Source organism: Rhinopithecus bieti, unplaced genomic scaffold (genome assembly GCF_001698545.2).
Source record: "Rhinopithecus bieti isolate Rb0 unplaced genomic scaffold, ASM169854v2 scaffold_20153, whole genome shotgun sequence".
In the NCBI taxonomy this organism is placed as follows: Eukaryota; Metazoa; Chordata; class Mammalia; order Primates; family Cercopithecidae; genus Rhinopithecus; species Rhinopithecus bieti.
Genome location: NW_016809845.1, coordinates 468,754 through 478,210, shown reverse-complemented (window position 1 = coordinate 478,210; position 9,457 = coordinate 468,754).

Sequence of the window (9,457 nt, the reverse complement as noted above, 5' to 3'; positions counted from 1 at the left end):
TAAATAAATAAATAAATAAATAAATAAAAAGAATAGATATTTATTTCTCACATTTCTAGAGGCTGGGAAGCCCAAGAGATGAAGGCACCAGCAGACTTAGTATCTGGTTAGGGTTGACTCTGCTTCCAACATGGTGCCTTGTTGCTGTGTCCTAACATGGCAGAAGGGAAGAACAGTATATCCTCACAGGCGGAGGGAAGAAGGGCAAAAATTGTGCCCAGCTAGTTCTCTAGAGATATTTTATAAGGGTACTTATCCCACCCAGGAAGGCAGAGCCCTCATGATTTAATCACCAAGGGTCACCTCTCTTAATCACACCGGGTCTTAGGTCTCAACATATAACTTTGGTGAGAACACATGCATTCAAATCATAGCAACATCTGAGAACTATTTACATTCAGCATAGACTTCCAAATTGACAGATTTTTATTTTCTTTCAGTAATTTGCATGCATAATTCCATTATCTTCTATTTTACATTTCATTTCATGTTGAGACATCATCTATTAGCCTTCAAAGAGCCTATTGTTGCTCTTTTCAATTAATACATCTCTGCAACTTCCACTCCAGGCTGCTTTTAAGATATTTTGCTTTGTCTTTGAATTGAAATTTTACTATTATGTGCCTGGATATGGTCTTCAAAATGTTTTTCTTGTGTGTTTTTCAGTTTCTTGAATCTGGGGCTATATATTGCTTGCTAGTTTGTGCAAAATTCTGTCATTATTTATTAAACTGTTGCTCTCCCACACTTTATCTTTTTCCTCTCCTCCTGGGAGTCCAATTACACATATGTTACATCTTTTCACTGTATTTTATGTGTCTTTTACTCTGTTTATATTTTCCTTTGTTTTACATGTTCATGCTTTAGTATAAACGTTTTCTTCTGATCTATGCTTCAGTCACAAATTCTCTCTTCCCCTGTGATCAGTTTATTGATAAACTCCAAATACGAATTTTTAAATTCAGTTGTTTACTTAAGTTGTTCTAGGCTTTTAATCAAAATAACATGCATCTCCTCTATTACATACAGAGATAAAACCTTAATCTGCATGGGGAAGTGATCACAAACTGCTGCCAAGAGGTACTGATGGACATCCACTGCAGTTGTTGAAGTGACAGAAGTAAATTTTAACCCAGCTGGAAAGGCAAAAATATGTTCCAGGCACAGTACAAAGTCTGGAGGATATGCAGGATCACTGTGAAGCCTGGACACTGGGAAAGGAGGAGCACAATGTCTACCTAAGATTGACGCTTGACCAGAACATCAGGGAACAGTTCCCTTTGCCTGCCATCCACCAAAAGGTTAACAATCATGGAGTCAAATAACAGTAAAATACTAACTGGAAAGCTACAAGAGATAAATTCCTTCTAGGACACAGAGTAAAGAGAAGATCCAGAGTCAAGGAGGAAGCAGCCGTTGAAACGATGGCCTCTGTCTGACCAGCTCACAACCTAAACTCATGTATCACTAGAGGAATTTGAAGCCCACTTTGCACTGAGGATAACCATAGCAGAAACTAACTTTGAAGCCAGAACAACTCCTGGCTAGGTTAACACAAACCTGTACTATGAAAATCTGCCAGAAAGAATTTGTGCTCATCTTAAAGCATACAAAATACTTTCCTGAGGCCAGGCACAGTGGCTCATGCCTGTAATCCCAGCACTTTGGGATGCCAAGGCGAGTGGATCACCTGAGTTCGGGAGTTCAAGACCAACCTGACCAACACGGAGAAACTCTCTCTACTAAAAATACAAAATTAGCCAGGCGTGGTAGTGCATGCCTGTAATCCCAGCTACTTGGAAGGCTGAAGCAGGAGAATCGCTTGAACCCAGGAGGCAGAGGTTGCAATGAGCTGAGATCATGCTATTGCACTCCAGCCTGGGCAACAAGAGTGAAACTCCATCTCAAAAAACAAAAACAAACAAACAAACAAAAACTTTCCTGGCTATCTACTTTCCTTCACAATATGTCCAGCTTTTAACAACAACAACAGCAACATATGAAAAAGCAAGAAAGACAGATCACCAAAAGGCAAAGCAATCATCAGGATGTAAATCATATGTCAAATGTTGAAATTATCAAGTGGAGCTAATAAAAACTGATTAATATGTTAAACATTCTAATGGATCAAGAGCAGATAAGTAATTTCAACAAAGAGATGCAAGTCATAAGAAATAATTTGGCCGGGCGCGGTGGCTCAAGCCTGTAATCCCAGCACTTTGGGAGGCCGAGACGGGCGGATCACGAGGTCAGGAGATCGAGACCATCCTGGCTAACACGGTGAAACCCCGTCTCTACTAAACAATACAAAAATCTAGCCTGGCGAGGTGGCGGGTGCCTGTAGTCCCAGCTACTCAGGAGGCTGAGGCAGGAGTATGGCGTAAACCCGGGAGGCGGAGCTTGCAGTGAGCTGAGATCCGGCCACTGCACTCCAGCCTGGGTGACAGAGCGAGACTCCGTCTCAAAAAAAAAAAAAAAAAAAAAAAAAAAAAAAAAAAAAAAAAAAAAAAAAAGGGAGGGGGAGGGAAAAAAAAAAAGAAAGAAAGAAATAATTAAGTGGAAGTGCTAGGAATTAAAAACATAACAGGAGATATAAATAATGCATTCAACAAGATAATAACACAACACAGCTGTAAAAAGAATCAGTGAACTTGAATGTAGATCCATAATAAGTACCCACAATTCAATATAAAAAGAAACAGGAGAGTGAGAAACAAAATCAGAATGAAACAGAACATCCAAGAGCTATGAGACAATATGAAATTTTTTACCATACAAGTTACTGATATTCCAGTGTAAGAAAAATAGATGAACCAGAAGAAATAGCTAAGAAATAATGGCTAAGAATGTTCCAAATTGACTACAGACACCAAAATAGAGATTCCAGAAACTCAGAAATCACCAAGGTTAATAAATACCAAAATAACAACAACAATGTCTAGTCACATCTTATTTATACTGAGAAAACCAAAGATAGGAGGAAAATCCTTAAGGTACTAGATTAAAAAGACACTACCCAGAGAAGAACAGAATAAGATTTTAGTAGACTTGTAAAAATCATGCAGGCAAGAAGACAACAGAGAAACATGTTCAGAATCTGAAATAAAATTTTGCTCCTCCTCAATTCTACAAAAAGTGAAAATGTTTCAAAACAGATGAAGAAAAGGAATTGTATAAGGAAAACGTTTAAAACTCTCAAAATTCAGCAATAAGGAGTCGATCAACCTAATTCAAAGTTTTATGAAAACGAGATACAACTCCACACCTGTTACAATGGCAGAAACCCAAAACACTGACAACGCCAAATGCTTTGAGGGTATGGACCAATAGAAACTCTCACTCATTGCTGGCGGGAATGCAAAATGGTACAGACACTTTAGAAGACAGTTTGGAAATTTCTTACAAAGCTACACATAGGACTACCACAGGATTCAGCAATTGTGATCCTAGATATTTACCCAAATAAGTAAAAAATTTGTGTTCACACAAAAGCCTGCACACAAAGGTTTATAGCAGCTTCATTCACAATTTCCAAAACTTGGAAGCAAGCAAGCTGCATTTCAATAGATCAGTGGTACCTCCATACAGTGGAATACTATTCAGAAATAAAGAGAAATGAGCTATCAAGTGGTAAAGAAACATGGAGAAAGCTTAAATGTATATTTATAACGGAAAGAAGCCAGGCTAAAATGTTCATGAACTATATAATTTCAACTAGATGGCATTCTTTAAAAAGAACAGCTATGGACACAGTAAATGGGTCAGTAGTTGCCATGGGTTTAGGGTAGGAGATGGGTAAAGGGTGGATAAATAAGTGCTGCACAGGGCATTTTTAGGTCAGTGGAATTATTTTGAAGGATGCTGAAATGGCAGATACAAAACATTTTGCATTTTTTAAAACTCATGGAATTGTACAGAGTGAAACCTAGCTGGGCGCAGTGACTCACTCCTGCAATCACCGCTGAATGGGAGGCTGAGATGGGCAGATCACTTGAGGTCAGGAGTTAGAGACCAGCCTGGCCAAAATGGTAAAATTCCACCTCTACCAAAAATACAAAAATTAGCTAGGCATAGTAGCATGTGCTTCTACGCCCAGCTCCTCAGGAGGCTGCAGCATGAAAATTGCTAGAGCCCAGGAGGCTGGAGTTGCAGTGAGGCAAGATCACACCACTGCTCCCCACCCCTGGACGACAGAGAAAGACCCTGCCAGAAAAAAAAAAAAAAAAAAAAAGGAGGAGGATGAGGAGGAGGTGGAAGAGGAAGAGGAGGAGAGTGAGCCCTAAGCCCTAATGTAAACTATGGGCTTTAGTTAATTAAAATGTATCAATATCAGTTCACCAGTTGTAAAACATGCAAACTAAACTATTGCAAAATGTTAATAATGACAAAATTGAGAGTGAAGGGTAGAGAAAGTACATGAGAACTCTGTACTTTCAGACAAATTTTTCTGTAAACCTGGAACTGCTGTGAAAATCGTCTGCTTTGAAAAATGCACAAAAGGCTGTAAGAATGACAACCAAGCTTATAAAAACATGCTCACAGATATTACCCATTAGGTAAACATATAATAAAACATCAATAAGTACCAATACACACCTATAAAAATGGCTTTTAAAAGGTACTGGTAATATCAAGTACTAACAAGAATGTGAAACAACTGGAACTCTCGTACATTGCTGGTGGAAATCCAAAATGTTTCAGCATCTCTGGAAAACAGTTTGACAGTTTTTTCTACAGAAAAACACACACTTAAAGTAAGACTAGACAACCTCACTTCTAGGTGAAAACTCTAGAGCAGTATTTTAAACATGTTTTCATCACCACAATAGTAGAAAACCTGTTTAAACATTTTGTTAATTATCTCCCCGTGAAATTTTAATACTACAAGGATTATCTGCAATTGTTTATATACTCTATGTATGTCTGTGTTTTAGGCATCATAGGAACAGGACTGTTTTGAATGTCAAAACCAATTTTTGCCACCTTGAAGATAATAATTTTCTCATTAAGAATGTGTACTCTTGATAAACAAAAATGTATGTTCAAAAAAATCAGATTATAAGTATTTTATCAGCTTTATTCACAATTTCCAAAATTTAAAACAATACAATTGTTCTTCAGTGGATTAAAAGAAATGATACATCCATTCAGGAAAAATGCTGTTTGATAAGAAGAAACAAACTATTGATACATTCAACAACTTGTATTAACCTCAAAGGTATTATACTGAGTGAGCTAAGTAAGTTAAAAAAGGATACATATTATATAATTGTATTTATATGGCATTCCCAAAAAGATAGAGTTCTAAAGACAGAGAATAAATCATCAAGTATCGGGAATTAGGAGTGGGGTTAAGGGTGTGTCCACAAAGGGACAAAGTTCTATTTGAGAGAAAAATTATTTTTTCCTTATTGTGTTGGTGAATGCATAAATTCGTACATTGAAGTATGTATCAAGAAGGTCAATTGTATGGTAACTAAAAAATATAAATTGCTAAAAGGAAGAAGAAATAAAAATGATTTCATATAAACAAACAAAGTAGACTTCAAGACAAATATTATCAGGAACAAACGTAAACATGGATTAATGATAAAAGACTTCAATTCTCCAAGATGTATTAATACTAAAAGCGTATGCCCCTAACCAAGGTTCAAACTCTATAAGGAAAAACTGGTGGAATTGAAATGAGAAATAAATAAATCTGTGATTAGAGTTGGAGGTTTCAACACTTTTCTTTTCATTGATAATACAAGAAGGCAGAAGTCAGTAGTTCTTAACCCAAGATGCAATACAGGCTTTTGACAAATGAATCTAACTGTAATGCAAATGTATAACACAACTGCACTACAGGATGTGGGAAAAAGAAACTGGCATAGTTATCCTCAGAAGATAGTGATTTCAGCCATATATCATGAGGCTAAAGGCAAAAAGAACTGCATATAAACACTGTATTTTAATTGGTAAGACATTCAAAAACTACATATACACTAGGTTTTGACAAAATAAAATATATTTCGACAATAAAAGCCAAATTTCTCGCTTCCACAGAAAGACGTTACAAATAAGCAATGGAGAAATGCTACAATGAGCCCATGGTTCTGGATTGAGGTTGGGTATATGAATACATACTCCTATTTTAAAAATGTATCTACAGATACATAGATACAGAAATAAGTATGTGTATATATACACATATGCATACATATGTGTATAGATATACATGTGTGTATTTATACATCTGTATATATTTTATATATTTCTGGAGAGGGACAGAGAGATTTACTTTTTATTTCTAAACACCATCCTGGGCTCCTTGGAGAAATGGATGATTCCAAGGCTGGGACAGGAAGAATAAAAGATAAGCCTAGTGTATCTTTTGATGCCAGCATGTAAGAAATGCTTTTAAAAACAGAAAAATATCAGCATGAGTCTGATATTTCTGAGTCTGGCAGTTTCCCAAACCCCATATATTCCTGATAGCATGAAAAAGCACTTTTCGAAATCTGTTGCAGGGAACATTCTTCTCTCATGAAGGTCCCAGATCAAAGGAACCCATGATCAAATTTTATTTATTAAGTCAAAAGTATTTTCTTTCCTGGATTTTCTGAGCATTCTACTTTATGGCTCCAGGTCACAGAGGGCAATCCACAAGAGCTCCCAGTGACCCAAGTTTTAACCATTTAAGCAACATAATTAAAAAATGGTAGTTTTGGGTAATAACCCAAAGAATTAAATAAATATTCATAAGCCCATACTAATAACAAGTACTTAATTGAATAAAACAATAAATGAAGTAGAAATGCCAACTAATCTTTACAGAAAAAATTTAATAATCATGAAAGAATGGGAGAAATGGAAAATTATCAATAGAACACAATAATAACTGCTGCACCCAAGATCCACTGATAAATGCTAAATTTAGTAGATAAAATATTAAAGAGATACAGAATGTTTGCATAACTTCAAGGAATCTCACCCAATATCTTTACTAATTACTATGGTGGTTTTAATCTTTATTAACTACTATGGTTGATACTTCTCCTTCCAGTAGGTGGAGTTTAATTTCTCACCCCTTAGGTATGAGTTAGACTTAGTGAGTCATCTAATAAATAGAGTAAGGAAAGGTGTAAAGGAAACAGTGCTTTTGCAACAGAGAAACCTGGCAGACATGACCTTAACCATGTGATAGAGGTTAACATCACCAGTCACATTGATAATGTGTGCCCTTAATAATGATGCAATATGAAAGGCCATCCCCTCCTGGGTGTTCTTCCTAAAATGTATAACCTCAGTCTAATCACAACAAAACACCAGACAAATGTGAATTGGTAAACGTTTTACAAATACCTGGCCAGCACATTTTAAGCATCAAGGTCAACAGGACAAGGAATAACAGGAATTAATATAAATTATACAAAAATATATGATAATTGAATGCAATGTACAATCTTGGAACAACATCAGCAAAAGAACATTAGTGGAAAAACTGAGGATATCTGAAGAAAGTCTGTAGTTTAGGTACTAGTATTATTAATTTCTTAGTTTGGATAGTTGCACCATGGTTATGTGCGATGTTAAAGTTAGGGAAAGTTTGGTGCAATGTGTGCAGAAATGATTTTTGCAAGTCATCTGTAAGTGTGAAATTATTTCAAAATAAAGAAAAAATAATACAGTCTAATGATATTTTATCCTGGAAATGAAGATCCTTTGGGTTAATGGCTTGTTTCATCATCCCGTTTTGAATTATCATCAAACTTTAGTTAATCCTAGTGGTGTTGATGCCTTAAAAGTACAGAAATTCTCTCCTCACCGTGAGTTCCTCTTCAGTGAAAACCAAGTTGTGGTAGGTTTAATTTGTTATATGTTCGCCCCCGCTGAATATAGTTTGGTTCCTGTAAATGTTAATCATAAGTCTCACCAATTTAAAAATAAAAAGTCAGCCTTGCAATCATTTGTTACATTTTTCTTGCCATTTTGCTGTCTCAGAAAACAGCAACTTGTTTTCTCCTAAATCTTCTAATAGCCATTCTGTATGTAATTCATCTTACACGTGTGACACATGAGAAACAAGTCTCACTAAAACAATTTTGTTTTATAGTACTGCAAGGCACTATATGATTTATGGTTTAAATAGTGCATATGTGTACATATTGTATTGTACATTTTATTATTTGTGTGTGAGCTTTTTGTTTTACTTGTGATTTATCCTACAATTAATATTTCCTAATACATGTAGACAAATTCAGTGGTCTTTCTATGGCTCCTTTTCTGGATCTAGCAGGATCCCAAACCCTAAAATTCACAGTAATATAAATGAGCTCTTCCTAAAATCTGTTGCAAGGAACATTGTTCTCTCATGAAGCTACCAGATCAAAGGAGTCCATACTTAGTATAAAATATGCTTCATTCTACACTTCTTTCTTAGAGATTTCAAAGCATATTAAAGTCTCTGAAAATACCGGGAGAAGAGACAATTCTTTAACACAGAGATGTCCAAATTGTTTCTCATGTAATTCCTATTAATTGTGGGAGTCGCTTTATAAATATTCTAGGCTGACATACAGCCCTTGGTAACCAGTCCAAGCATGAGGGGAGATTTCTTTGTCTGCAGCTGCACAGACTAACAGATTAGGCAGATAAATTATGATATAAGGAAGGAATGAAGGAAAGAAGAAAAGTAGGGAAGAAAGAAAGAAAACAGTCAATATTTGGATACATCCCATCAGTATCCTATCCATTGAGGAGTGAGAGAGAATAATGGAAGGGAGAACACACAAAAGAGTAAAGTCGGCCAGGTGCAGTGGCTCATGTCTGTAATCCTAGCACTTTGGGAGGTCGAAGCAGGCAGACCACCTGAGACCAGGAGTTCAAAACCAGCCTGGCGTGGCAAAACCCCGTCTCTACTAAAAATACAAAAATTAGCTGGGTGTGGTGGCGGGCTCCTGTAATCTCAGCTACTCTGTAGGCTGAGGCAGAAGAATCACTTGAACCCCTGAGGCAGAGGTTGCAGTGAGTCGAGATCGCCCTACTGCACTCCAGCCTGAGGGATAAAGCAAGACTCTGTCTTTTGGATAATGTCTTAAAGATGACACAAGATGAAAAAAAAAAAAAAAGTAAAAGCAATAGTAAATATTCATATATTATATGATGCTTCTCATATATACTTTCTATTCTGTATTTCAACAGGACTGCATGGTTATTATTATAATGCTTACCACCATTGCTCATCAATCTTTATTTACCAACATTTATTTTTCTGCATGTAAGCTTCAAGTAGTAATAACAATATCATATTTATAATTATATCATGGATGACAAGTATTTGCCTAGCACAGAATTGACAATCAACAAATAAGGTTTAAATCAATGAAATTTATAAAAGCACTTTATCTAGAGTTAAATTTAATAGCAAAGATGCATAAAGAGGTAACTTTACAGACTCAAATTTTTAATAATA